Source organism: Molothrus ater, chromosome 19, assembly GCF_012460135.2.
Source record: "Molothrus ater isolate BHLD 08-10-18 breed brown headed cowbird chromosome 19, BPBGC_Mater_1.1, whole genome shotgun sequence".
Classification (NCBI taxonomy): Eukaryota; Metazoa; Chordata; class Aves; order Passeriformes; family Icteridae; genus Molothrus; species Molothrus ater.
Window position 1 is genome coordinate 9,512,313 of NC_050496.2, and position 14,811 is coordinate 9,527,123.

A 14,811-nucleotide genomic window follows, 5' to 3' on the forward strand; every position below is an offset into this window, starting at 1 on the left:
TGAGACCTTCTGCTGCAGGTGATGCTGCAGGTGATGCTGTGGGTACTGCAGTTGGAGCAGCCACCCACAGGGAAGTGATGCCTTCTCATTTTCTGCACTAGGAAAAAAAATTACTGTCCTGCACAGATGCAGAGGAAAAAAAAAAATTAAAAAAGCAGATTTGTCCTGCCTGTGTTGCTTCTTGCATGGGCCATCCAGGATTGGTTCCATTGGTCTGTTCTCTGATGTCTCTTGGGTGCTGGCTATATGAGCACCTCACAAAAAAACCCCCAAAAACTGAGAAAAATGTCATAAATGGAAAGATTTTATTAAATCCTGATTTGTCCTGTTCTTTGCTATGTCTGTAGCTTAACCACTAAAAGCTAACAAATAACTAAGATATTTTTCACAACAGAAATGCTCAGGCTTTAGCAAACCCAGCCCTGTTTCCCAGCCTAGCTCAGCTGTGGGTGAGGTGCTGCTTTTCCAGCAGAGCCTGTGCCAGGTGAGAGCAACCCTGGGCTGGGGGGTGGGAGCCACCCAGAAATTCAATGTTCTTCAACTTCTCGGTAATGTCACAGCTACTTCTCCAGGCACTCCGAGCAAACTCGTCTGCCACCTTCTGTCCCTGAAAGGAAATAACTCGCATGGAGGAGGATTTCCCCATTTTTCCCGTAGGCAGGTTTGGTGTGTAGGGAGCAGTGAGAGGAGTTTGGGGTGCTTTGGGGGTGATCTCCAGTGCCATGTACCCTGTGCCAGAGCTGGGGGCACAGCCACAGCCCAGAAACACGGGAAGCAGGAGAAGCACTGGCATTTCCAGGCTAATTTCCAAAGGGAAGGGGACTGATGAGCGATGGGTGCCAGGGCTGTGGCTCGCAGCATGTGTGGAGGCATTTCCCCGGGTGGAAATCTGATGGAGGCAGGAATTCCATCCCAGAGAGGGCTGGCTTTGTGCTACAGCAATGAGAGGTGACAGCTGCACATGGCCATAGGGCTCCAGACCCTGTGCCTCGAGCCAGACTGATGGATCACAGAGTTTGCTTCCTGATGGAGCTGCCAACGAGGGGAACCAGCCCGGGCTCCCAGGGAAGCCGAGCTCTTCTGGAGATGGGATGAGCACCCAGCCTGCCTCCCCAGGAGCAAAGCAAAGCCCAAAGTGGCACTTTGTCTGTCCCCAGACTTGTGACTGAAGGGAAAATGGAAAAAAAACCCCAAAATCAAGAACAACGAAGGCCCGACAATGGTGGCAAATTGGGTTGGGTGTCTCAATGCTCTCAATTACTCGGCACAAATGCTAATTGCAATGGCTCCTTTCTGTGCCTCAGTCAGCACAAATCTCAAAGCCTGAGATAGTTTTTTCTTTTTCTGCAAGCCATCTGTCAGGCTAATTCTCTTATTGCTGAGAGTTGAGGTTTGTTTTCTGGTTTTTTTTTCTTTAGCACCATTACAAAGAGAGAATGCTGTTTCTCAGCCCAGCTCCAGGCTCCTCCATGGAGGCGCAGAAATCAGCAGCTTTCCCCATGGCCTGAGATCTGTGTGCTGCAGGGGGTTATTGGAGTCAGGGGAAGCAGGTGCCCTCCTGCAGCACTGACCTGCACACCTTGAAATTGCTCTGAAGAGCACTTGAAAATAAAACCCCTGGCTGATGCTTCTTTTTCTGGGGGATTGATTTATCCTGGTACCTGTGACTGCATCTCAAAGTGCATTTAATGATTCATTCCCTTTAATACTGCAAACAGATATTGAGGAGGGCTTGGGCTTCCTCAGAAAGGCTCTTTTAATAATAAAAACCACTTTAATTTGTTTTCTTTTCAAAATAATAGCAACAGATAAACTCAGGGGGATTCTTGCTCTCTGCACATCCTTAGTTTATGAGGAATTTTCTGTGCTCTCTACTCCTGCCATGCTCTGGTCCTTAGCAAACCACTGTTGGATGAAAGAGGATGCATTCAGCTGCCCTTTTACAGGATGGACATTTTCTGCCCCATCTTCCCTCCTTTTCCTTGCCTTTCTATCAGTGAAATTTTTGCTTGAGTGGAGGGGAGAAATGATGAGGAGGACTCTATGGTATCAGAAGGCTAATTAATTACTTTATTATACTATATTATTCTATACTATATTACATCTGAACTGAAACTGCACAAGCACTCAACTCAACTGAACAAAATCTCCTGACTGCCTCCTGACTGACTGTCAGGACACAGCTGGCAGAGATTGGTCAAGAAAACAAAACACTCACACCAGAATCCAATCAAGAAAATTCCTTCAGGTAAACAATCTTCCAACACATTCCACATGTTCCAAAACACAGGAGCAGTAAATGAGATAAGAATTGTTTTGATCTATGTGCTTCTCCAGGAAAAACCTGAGAGAGAGAGAATTATGTCTCTCTCTGTTCAGAGAATGTGAATGCCACTCCAGGAAAAACCTGAGAGAGAGAATTATGTCTCTCTCTGTTCAGAGAATGTGAATGCCACACCTTTCTTCCTTCTTTCCTTGCCTTTGGAGAGAACTTTTTGCCATTGGGGTTGTTTAAAGGTTGCCAATCTGGTTTCAATACTCCCATTTTACCTGTTTGAAAGCCTGCTGGGTCATATTGAGGAGTACAGGATCTAAGGGCTGTCAACAAAATAACAGAAGATCAATATCCCATGGTAGCAAATCCATATACATTGCTGACCTGCTTAACACCTGAGTTAACTTGGTTTACTGTTTTATATCTGAAAGTTGCCTTTTTTTGCCTCCCTATCCACGAAACCAGCCAGAAAATCTTTGCATTCAAATGGGAAAGCCCCAAAAGTGGGCACAAAACTCAGCTCATATGAACAGTGTTACCTCAAGGATTTAAAAACTCCCCCACTGTCACAGTCACATTTTCTGAAAAATCCCCTTGCCCAGGATTCTTCTCCTGGAAAGCTGAGAAGCCTCAGAGAAAAGTGAAAACAATCTTATCTCATTTGCTTCTCCCGTGTTTTGCTGCTTTGGAATGTGGTTTGAACATTGTTTACCAACAGGTGATTGTTCATTGATTTCATGTGAATTGTTTTTACTTATTGGCCAATTATGGCCCAGCTGTGTTGAGGCTCTGGAGAGAGTCACAAGTTTTCATTATTATCTTTTTAGCCTTCTGTCTGTATCCTTTCTGTATTCTTTAGTACAGTTTAGTATAGTATTCTTTAATATAATATAGATCATAAAATAATAAATTAGCCTTCTAAGAACATGGAGTCAGATGCATCATTTCTTTCCTCCCTTCGTGGGGGGACCTCAGAAAATACCCCAGCCCACTTTGTTTGGTGAACAGTTTGCAGAAGACCTGGAGTCCTGGGAAGCTCCACCAGAAGAAGGAAGGCTGTTGCAGTGTGTAGATGATGTCCTGAAAGCCACTCAGACAAGAGGGGTGTGTGTGGCCTGGGCTGTAAACCTCTTAAATTGTCCAGGGCTCCAAGGGCACAGAGCATCAAATTCTGTGGGATGGTTCCCCTGATGCCCCTCTCTGGGCTGCCCATAGTTAATCAGGAGCTGCCCAGTGCTGCAGCCTGGCTGGAGCAAGGCAGCTCTCATTAGGACAGCATTTATTAAAGAGTCAATTCTGTCCACACTGAGGCTTTCAACTCTTAGCAACAAAATCCATGTGTTTTGTGCAGCTGTATGCCTGAGGTGGCTGCAGAGGCCGCACGAATCAAAGCTCAGCTGGCAGAAATCACACCAAAGAGCTGTTTATTGACACATTTCTTTGTTAGAATAAAATAACCTGCTCCATTATTGTATGATAAAGCTCCTGCCCTGCAGCTATGGACCTAGAGAAGGGCAGGATATTCCTGGGGCAGGCTCTTTCCCTTTTGGGGCATCTGCTTCTATTCTGCTGTCCCATGTCCAGCAGTGTAAATGTGGAGTATCCTCAGTGTCTCAGGGGTGAGATACCTGTCACTGAATGTTATGGACTCAGCATTTCCACACAGAAATGTGGCTCCACTGCAATCTTCAGCAACCACAAGTGGCAGCATCTGGCAGCAGGGTCCTGACACCCACAGGGAGGGTTTCCTGCCAGTGCCCAGAGCCACCAGTGAGCTGAAAATACAGAACAAAATCAATTATCCAGCTCCAAGAGGCACCAGGTGGGGACAGGAGGGCTGGGAATCTGTGCTGGATGGGGTGAGAGCCACCAGTGGGACCTCAGGCCTTCAGGAAAGTTTCACCTGGATGTTTGCTGCTAAGGCTTTGATGCTGCTTTCCAGAAAATCCCTGATTCCACTTTTCTGCTGCCACCAGCTCAGGACTGGGTGCTGTCCCACTGGTTTAAGTGGCTCCTCTGTTTCTGTGCCTTCTGATTCCTTTTTCCAAGCCCACATTCTTGTTTGGCTTTCACTGCTCAAAGGTGCAACATCTCTCTGTCACAGCACTACTTAAGTGATACTCAGGGGTCCCTTATTCTGCCCTTTCATATTTTATTGCCTTTTCTCTGCTAAGAATTTGTAACACTTTCAGCTTCTTTTTAAAATTTTTTTTAAATTTTTTTAAAATTTTTTTTTAATTTTTACCATTCCTTCTGAAGAAAACCTGTTATTTGTGGTCAGTGTGTGATGATCCACGGACCTGCCAGTCTCTGTCTGCACCTTTTGAACTTTCAGCTGTTTCAGTTTGCTGCAGGATCCCAGCTGGAGCAAGGTAAGAGTGCCACAGAGTCACTGCAAACAGCTGGATGGAAGAGGAGGAGGCTGCTAAAGCCTCTCCTGGAGGAAGGATTGTGGAGGAAGGAATCTCCAGCAGACACCACAGCACCCACCCACTATCAGGAACCAGGCTCTGGGGGTGCTTTCATTGCTTGTGTCTCCCTTACAACGTTTTCACATCCCTCCATCAGCCCCAGGATTTCTGCTGGAGCAGGGACTTGTCTGGTTTGAACCACAGGGAGCAGCTGGGACTGTGACCACTGCAGGACCACAGTGGGAGCACTGCCAGGTTTCCTTCCTCTTTGGTCACTGCTTGGTCCCAAAACAGCAGTTTTGTCACCAGCTGAGTGACTTTACACTTTTTAACCCCTGTTAGTTGCTCCCTTCTGCTCTTAAGCAGTTTTTATCTAAACTTTTTAAAATCTAAGCATACCCTAGTGTTTTTCTTGTTTCAGTTTTGGTTTTCTTGTTGTCTTTAAATATCATTGCTTTATTAAATTCCTGACAGCCTGTGTGAATTACACCTGAGAGAAGACTCTGAGATTTGCTTTTACTTAAAAAACAAACCAAACCAACCAACCAAACAAAAAAACAACAACAACAAAAAAAAAACTTCCTGCAGGAGCAGCATCATTTCCAGAGGGCAGCCCCCTCCATCGCCCCTCCATAGAGAGTTTCACCTGCGTTTTCAGCAGCCTGGGCTCCCAAAAATGATTAGTGGGGCTGAGGAGGATTTACAGGATCGGTGGAGATGGAAAAAAGCAGATTCTGGGAGCCTCGCAGCCCTCGCGGCTGCTGTTCCGCCGGAGGAGCAGGAGAGGGTGCTGCGAAACCAGCGGCGGGGACAGGGACAGGGACAGGAACAGGGACCCCTGGTGTCCCCAGCCCCAGAGACCCCCGGTGTCCCCAGCCCCAGACCCTGCAAAGACATTTTCTCCTAAAGGGGAAAAAATTATTGTTAAGTCCCTCTAGAACTCAGCTATGAGCAGTTCAGGGGGAAGCTGGTCCATATGTTCATTCAGCAATATTTTTACATAAAAAAATAAAAAAAAAGGAACCCGAAAGTGTTCAAAACTCCGCATTTTAAACATTTTCAGCTCTTCTTTCTCTGGGATTAAAGATGAACTTTACAACCTTTCCTGAAGGAAGAGTGAGTGGGGGCTCTCCAGCTGTTATTTATCCATCCCTGCCTGCACCAGGTGCCAGCCCTGGAGCTGGCAGGGGTCACTCCCCACCCTGTGCCAGGCAGATGGGCTCCTCAGGTGACAAGCCCTTGTCCCAGGGCTGACAGCACCTCTCAGCTGGGCATTTGGCACCCTGGGGCGTTTTGCAGGTGAAAAAACAAACGCCATGAATTTCCAGCGCTGAACCAGGCCCAGGCTGGGCAGGGAGCACAGGCTGAGAGCCTGGCCTGGCCTGGAACCCAGTGCTGGGGGGATGTGCAGGGCAGGCCCTGTGTGCTGGCACTGAGGAAAAGCAGATTTATCACTGCAGCTCCCTGCAGGGCCTGCCTGGGGTAAGAAATCCCCCAGAGTGTGGGGAGCCCAGCAGGGGCTCAGTGATGCTGGCACTGCAATTAGGATTGGAAGGGCACAGGAGAGGGCTGTGATGAGGTTGATTAAGAGAGGGTAGTTGGTCATGGGAGATGGTTTGGGTTAAGCTAGGGAGAGGATTTCAACCTCTGACTTAAAGGACTTAAGCCTTTTGCATTTTCCAAGCTCTGCCACGCTACCTGGTCCTTTTCTTGGACGTGGTTGATGCCCACACTGCCAATCATCCAGTGACTCTGTCCCTCATCATCCCCAGCTGCTGTTTGGCTGCTGCTCTCCTTCAGCCACAGCTGGAGCACAAATAGAGCCCTCAGAGCAGGACAGGCCCTCTTTGAGGTGGTTTTTAGGGAACCATCCTGGCTGCTCTTCAGTGTTTCAATCCCTGGGCCTTCCCCCAGCCTTGCTGATGGTCCCTCAAGGCCCTCCCAAGCACTTTGGTGTCACAGAACCACTCTGGCTGCCTGGAGTGTGACCTGCTGGCACATGGGCAGGGGCTGGCAGCTCCCTGCTTCCCTTTGATCACCAATATTTGATGCAATGATTGCTGCAGCTGGGGTGCCACAGCAGCCACTGCTGCTCCCAAGCCCCTCTGTGTGTCCAGGATGTTGGGAACAGCCCAAGAGCCTGAACACCAGCACGGTTGCTGGGCTGAAGCTGAGACCAGGAGCTGCTCTTGGACAGTTTTGGTTGGAATTTATCCCATTCCAGGCTCCTCCAGCCTTTGTCCTCTAGACTGAAGGGTCCTGGTGTATCCAAAGTCTTTCTGTGTCCAATATCTTCTGTGCTGTGCCCATGGTCCCTCAGGCTCTCTCTCTTTTAAATTGCAATTATTTTCAAAATTCTTCCCCAATTTCTTTGTATACTGTGAAAATTGTTAAATCCTTTGCTGAGGGAGTGTAAAATAGGGACTGGACTTCCCAAGGACTCTGACCTCTCTGCCCTTCCCAAGGGTTTTCCCATTGATATCTCACTGATAACCCCAAGGGTTATCCCACTGATATCCCACTGATAACCCCAAGGGTTTTTCCACTGATATCCCACTGATATCTCACTGATAACCCCAAGGGTTATCCCACTGATATCCCACTGATAACCCCAAAGGTTTTCCCACTGATATCCCACTGATAACCCCAAGGGTTTTCCCATTGATATTCCACTGATATCCCATTGATAACCCCAAGGGTTATCCCACTGATATCCCACTGATAACCCCAAGGGTTTTTCCACTGATATCCCACTGATATCTCACTGATAACCCCAAGGGTTATCCCACTGATATCCCACTGATAACCCCAAGGGTTTTTCCACTGATATCCCACTGATATCTCACTGATAACCCTAAGGGTTATCCCACTGATATCCCACTGATAACCCCAAAGGTTTTCCCACTGATATCCCACTGATAACCCCAAGGGTTTTCCCACTGATATCCCACTGATATCTCACTGATAACCCCAAGGGTTATCCCACTGATAACCCCAAGGGTTTTCCCACTGATATCCCCCTGATAACCCCAAGGGTTTTTCCACTGATATCCCACTGATATCTCACTGATAACCCCAAGGGTTTTCCCACAGATATCCCACTGATAACCCCAAGGGTTTTCCCATTGCTATCCCACTGAAAGCCAGGGCCCCTGGGGTGGGATGAGCAGATTCCTTCACCACCCAGAGCAGCCAGTGGGATGTGCCTGCTCCTCCAAACTCCTGGGGATGCAGAGGGAAATTGCTTCCAATGAAAGAGGCTGAAGGAGCTGATGATGGAGAAAACCTCCTGAGGGAGAAACCCACAACATCCCAGGTCAGAGACCAGCCAGAGGGTCAGGAAGGGCAGTTGGCTGATGGAAACACATGTTGGATTAGTGGCCTCACCTTCAAGAGTCCCAGTCTGAAGCTCTCCCAGCATGACAGGAACAGTGGAAGGGGGAGGTACATGTAATTTATGTGCCAATCTTTTAATTGATTTGCCTAAACAGACACAGATCATTCCAAGTTTTAATTGTAACTCTGAGCTAAATGAAACCTAATTTATTTTCCAGCATCTTTCCTGACACCTTAAAAAACTCAAACACAGCCCAAGGACCCTTAAGCAAATAGGCCAGGTTGACAGATCTATTTTCACGCTACTTGAAATTGCATTTTGATCTTCCTAACCTCTTTTTCCTTGTGCAGCTCCAGCATGGGGCAGGCAAACAGCTGCTCCTTGCCAGCTGGGAAAAGGTGATGTGCATGGAAAGGACAATTCTACCCCCAACACCACGAGGAATAATCAACCAACCAAAAAATCCCAGCTGGTGACATCAGCTGAAACAAGGACAGACCTGAGAAAAGAGAGGAAATAAAGTTTCTTCTGACCATTAGAGGCCCAGTGATGGCTGCAGAGGAGGCACTGACCTGAGCCCACACCCCCGTGATTGGGAACTTCAGGGCATCACCTTCTCAACCTCCTTCTCAAGCTATAGCCAGCTGCACCCTAACTTTTTTTTTTTTCCCCTTCTTAAAAATAAAGCACCAGAAAAATAGGAAAATGTGGCAAAAAGCTCCACTTTTTTAGCTTTTTCTTTTGTTCTGCCTCTGCTGCAGGCTGTAATTTTTTGGTGATGCAGGTCCCTCAGACAGCCCTGACCCTGTTGGGACAGTTTCTATGAGAAGCTCCAATTTCTGGCCCCTCACTGGGGAGGGAGCATCCTGTGAAGAGGAGCTCAGTGCAGATCACCATGCAGCACAAATGAGCCATTAAACCTCCAGAAAAGCAACCATTAATTATCTGTGTGCATGCTAAGGGCTTCACCCAGAGGTCCCCAGGTGCCAAGCTGCCAATCAAGAGGACATTTTCTGGTTTATAAACAGGAAAGCTGAGACAGAGGTGTGTTTTCCCACAGGCTGCAGTCCCACACATGCAGGGTGGTACCTGTGGGGTGAGCTCTTGGCCCCAGAAGCAGCTCTGATTTGCCCCAAAATATTTTCCTGGAGCAGATGACAGTGAAGGTGTTGCTGCTGAACAAACTCCAGGTACACACAGGAGAGGGGGCCCTGTCTGCTCCCCTTGTGAAGGCAATTCCCAGCTTGCTCCAGAGCTTTGGAGCATGCTAATTGCCTTGGGAAAATGCTAATAGACCAGAACTGGCTGTGGGGTGGGAGTAAGAAGAAAAAAGCCCCCAGGAGCGTGGAGGTGGCAGTGTTATAATCTCAGCCTGTCATCAGTTTAACATTATTAAACAACTCCTCAGAATAGCAGCCAGAATTATTCCTATATGGAGCTCAATCTGGAGAGCTTTAAGTTCTTTTGCTGCTTCACTTTCCTGCTCCAAAATGTGTGGTTTGGGGTCCCACAGCCACAGCAGAGGCGTGAGGGAGCTGCTCATCCGTCAGCAAAGCTTTGCCCAAGGAAGCCCTGGCATCAGCCTAACCCAGCTTCACCAGGCTCAGCTCTGTTGACATGAACATAGTTTTTGTTGCATTTTTAATTGTAAAAATGTATTTACATGAATAAAATACAGCTCACTTGGGGATATGACCTACTTTTTATGGGAAGATAAAACAACTGTAGGTTTGTGTTTTTATTTCATTTATTTCAGCTGTTCTCAGTCAGACAGGGCTGCTGAAGCAGATCAATAGGAAATCCACAGCCACCAGGATGCTTTTTTTCCTGTAAATAATCACATTCTGATCAAGATGACAGGGAGCTGCTGCATTTCCATGATGAAGCCTTTAACCTTCAGATCAGTAGAACAGTTTTGACAGTACATAATTTATATGAAAATAAATAATTTGATGGGGATTTTATACGTACATGTTCTCCACTGCTGGAGAGACCTTCTGTGTTTATCTGAATTATGAATAATTACACTAAATAATACATAGTCCTATTGTCCTGGACAAACACGGGTCATCCCAAAATTTAAATGCAGCAGGAACTGGGGATGCTCTCTCCAGAAGCAGACCCTGTAATTTCTGCTAAAATAAAGCACAATTTGCTTTTCCAGGATAATCAAGAGCTCTCACTCAGATATTTGAGCTTGTTTTGCATTAAAGCAAGGCAGCTTTAAAAGCCATGTTATCTCAATTTAAGATGCTGGATGGGCACAGCACAGCCTTGGCCAGTGCCACTGATTCTGCTCTTATCCCCTCACTTCTGCAGCCTTTGATGAGCCGAGCTGGAGGCAGATTAAATCAGCATTAAGACCCCCACAGCACTCAGTTATGCTGAAGCTAATTGCCACAGATTTACTCATTAAACACAGATAATTGAGCAGGATCTGACCTGCAGTGACAGGCCAGGCTCTGCTCCTTCTCCTGCGTGACACCGATCGTGTTCCCTTTCCCACGGAGCTGAACTCCCCACACTCCCCTTGGGAGCAGCTGAGTGACATTCCAGTATTTATTCAAATTAGCTGTTATTAATTAAATAACACCTTTCAGCTTCCTTGGCAGGTTTTCCCCTGCAGTTGCAGCGGGAAGCTGGCGTGTGTCAGGATGTCAGGCAGATGTGAGAACCTCAGGGTTATATTTTGGTGAACATGCACCTCATTAAAAAAGTTATCACTGTAGAAAATAATAAATTTATGGTTATGTCTCTGTACTGTCTCCTCTTTTGTGCCTTCCAGCTCCTCTCAAAACCCAACTACCAAGTGCTGTTAAACAAAGGCAGCTCTTGTTCAACAGAGCTTTGCTTAGCCTTAATTTTGGCTCTGAGGTGGATCTTGCTGGAGTCCAAGGGGCTTCAGCACGTGCCTAAACACTTTTCTAATTAGCAACAAAGCTGAATCCCAGCTCTGGGCATTTATCTACATGCAGATTTAGAGGTGTTTGATGGTGGTTGGGACTAATTGGGGTAAGAAGGACTTTGATGCAAAATGAGCCATTTAACCAGCACTGGTGCAGCCCTTTGGGCACACGGAGCTGCAGCAGCCCCAGTTTGAGCAGCTGCAGACCTGGACAAGCACAAGCCATGGAACCTCCTTGGCACCTCCTCCTGGTGCACCCCTTTGGGCTGCAGCAGCCCCAGTTTGAGCAGCTGCAGACCTGGACAAGCACAAGCCATGGAACCTTCGCTGCACCCCTGACACACCTGGTCTGCCTCTAAGAAAATGAATGCACACTGTCCCAGCATCAAGGATTAAAAGCAGCTGCATCTCATCACAGCCAGGAGATTTGTCCAGGGCCAATGACAAAAAAATGGCTTTTTGGGGAATAACCTTGACTGCTGGTGCTGTGTATTTTCAAGGCACATTAATCACAATTTCTGTGTGAATATTTCTCCTTTCATTGGAAATGGAGAGAGGGATGAGGCGTGGGGAGTTCTGGGGTGGTTTGATTAAAAATTCTGGGCAGAGCCCACAAAACATCATGGTACAAAGTGCTCAAGACATGAAAATATCCAGTTAGAGTCAAGGTATTCCTTGAATCCAGCCCTTGGTATAAAATCTGGCAACACAGGGGAGTGGGGCCAATTTTCTGGTTGAAATAGTGCTTTCCTGTATTACAGATTGTAAAAATAATTAAAGAGGAGTCTCTTCTACAAAGACTGAATTGACCAGAGATTCAAAAATGAAGTGGTGTGAAAAGAAGCAGGGTTACATTTGGGAGACTGGCTTGCAATTAAAGACACACAAAGTAATTGCTGCAGCCACCTCCTGCCCTTTGCTGCCACTGCCCACTGAGGCCACAATAACCCAAAATCTGAGCTGTATAAACCCTACATGAAGATAAAGCAAGGAGGCAGCTCCTCTCTCTACGTTCTCCTGTATCCATGGGAACAGGCTGGGATTTGACATCTACACAATAGCTATAGACAGAAAGCCTGCAGTGCACAGAGGAAAGGTCAGTGGAGCATCCCAGCCATGGTGGCACCCATGGAGCAGCTGGGGCACTGGGGACACCCTGGGGACACTCTGGGAACACTCTGGGGACACCCTGGGGACACCCTGGGGACAACCCTGCTCCCTGCCCAGCAGCCACAGCTTTCCTGTGTGCTGTAGTGCAGCCAGTTTGTAGAAAGAAGAGTTAAAGAGCTGATGTGGCTCTGGGGCACAAAGAGCTGGTGGAGCAAAGGGTGGGGTGAAGGAAACCCTACCAACACCCCAAAACTGAATGAGGAAAACAAGAAGGAAAAAAAGCTGCTTTTTCTAGATAGGTTTGACTGTTAATTTGGGGAAAAAAATAAGTAAATAAATAAATCCCACGAGGAAGGAAGAAGAAGAAGAAAATAAATATCTCTCAGCTACTTCTCATTAGTGGAGGAGTATTTACTCAGGTGAATATTCTGTCTGCTCACACAGCATCCCCAGCACAGGCACACCAGCTCTGCACAGCTAACAAGCTATCAGCAGGGAAGAATAAGACTATTTAATTTCTTAGCACACCTTGAATAGCCCATGGGGCCAACTCACATTTGGGAAAATGAATACACCTTGATGAACAGTATTAATAATGCAACACAAGGACCTGAGAACAGAGCACTGTGAGCTGGAAACCCCACACTGTGTACACCAAGTCAGACCCTGAGCCTGCCACAGTGCTGTGTTTTAGGGAAAACACCATAAAAAGTACCTTTGGGTCTTGTCTGCTTGAAGCTGATACAGGGCACAGGTCTTTCACCCTGTGTCCAGATGATGCAACAGCAAAGTTCACTGGGGAATCCCCAGCAGAAGGATTTGCTCTCCCCCTGCCTACCTGACCAACAGCTCCATGGCCCCTCCTGGGCGAGAGCAGCACCAGCTTGCCTCAGAACATCCACCCAAACCTCATCTCACCACAGCAACTTCAGCACGGCTCCTGGGCTGCCTCCTTGCCTGGATTTAGGGGTTACTGCCTCACCTGAACCTTCCCAGTGGCTCCTCATGCCCGCTGCCAGCACAGCTGCAAGGGGAGCAGCACTGGAGGGCAGGTCACCTGCACCTATTTGTGAGTTTATGTATTTAATCAGGGCTTTTTCACTGTGCAGGAAAAGGCTCTGGAGCCTCAAGGTGCTCCAGCAGCAACTGAAGGAGAACGAGGCCCAGCGCAGCCTTGTTATTCTGGCTACTTCATTTCTGCTCATGGTTGGTCTTTAATGAACCTCTTGCATCCACACCTCATGGTTCATGAGGGTTGTCAGGACACTACTAATGGGAAAATGGTTCCCACCAGGGCCCTGTCACCCCTGGGGCCATGGGAGTGTTGTGGTGTAAATGGGGAATGAGGAGAGTCATGGGGATGTGGCAGAGGAGCTTTCATGTCCCAAAGATACAGGCCCCAAAATACCTTTTTGGGCTTACAGAAAGGGGATTTGATTAAAAAACCCCAGACACAGAGGGGCAGGGTGGCTCCTGGGAGTTCCCTGAGATCTCAGAGCATCCACCTCCCTAAGCAGCCTCTCCTGAGATGGGGGTTTGCTCACCTCCCAAGAGCCATTCCCGCAGTCCATCCGTCCATCCATCCATCCATCCATCCATCCATCCATCCATCCATCCATCCATCCATCCATCATCCATCCATCATCCATCCATCCATCCATCCATCCATCCATCCATCCATCCATCCAACAATCCATCATCCATCCATCCATCATCCATCCATCCATCATCCATCCATCCATCCATCCATCCATCCATCCATCCATCCATCCATCATCCATCATCCATCCATCCATCATCCATCATCCATCCATCCATTTATCTATTGATCCATCCATCCATCCATCCATCCATCCATCCATCCATCCATCCATCCATCCATCCATCATCATCCATCCATCATCCATCCATCCATCCATCCATCCATCCATCCATCCATCCATCCATCCATCCATCCATCATCCATCCATCCATCATCCATCCATCCATCCATCCATCCATCCATCATCCATCCATCATCCATCCATCATCCATCCATCCATCCATCCATCCATCCATCCATCCATCCATCCATCCATCATCCATCCGTCCATCATCCATCCATCCATCATCCATCCATCCCATCATCCATCCATCCATCCATCCATCATCCATCCATCCATCCATCCATCCATCCCCAGGATCCACAGGACCCCCAGGCTGTGGGATGGAGGTGTGTGTGTGTGTCTCTGCTGATGGCAGGGACAGAAAACCTTCACCTGCTGCAGCCTGAGCAGCACCTGGAGCAGGGAATGCATCCAGATCAGGTTTTATTTAACCCTTAATCCCAGTATCTCACTCTGCTGTAGTTCAAGGAGCCAAAGCCTTGTGCACAAAAACTCTGACACCAATTAGTCATTCATGCAAAACAAGATTTTTGTGCTTCTCAGTACAAACCATTTTCTGTGCAGTGTCAGACAGCAGTCACCTTCCCACGGGCCTGGGGGAGGCTTGGCTCATCCCATCGGGTGAATTTGAGGACTCATGGGGTAAAACCTCTCATTTAATTGGTAGTTCACCCTCAAACTCCACTTTTTATTTACTGCAGTCAAAGCAACAGACACAGAACCCAGTGAGAGGGCATCACTGAGGTGGGTGGGAGAGAGACTGCAGGAGGGGACTGAGTGCTGCTCCTCAAGAAGGGAGGATGTGGGGTAAAACCACGCCAGGTAATTAGAAGAGGTGATAAAATCGTTAATGGGTGTCCTAAGGGGGTGCTGCATGTACTTACTCA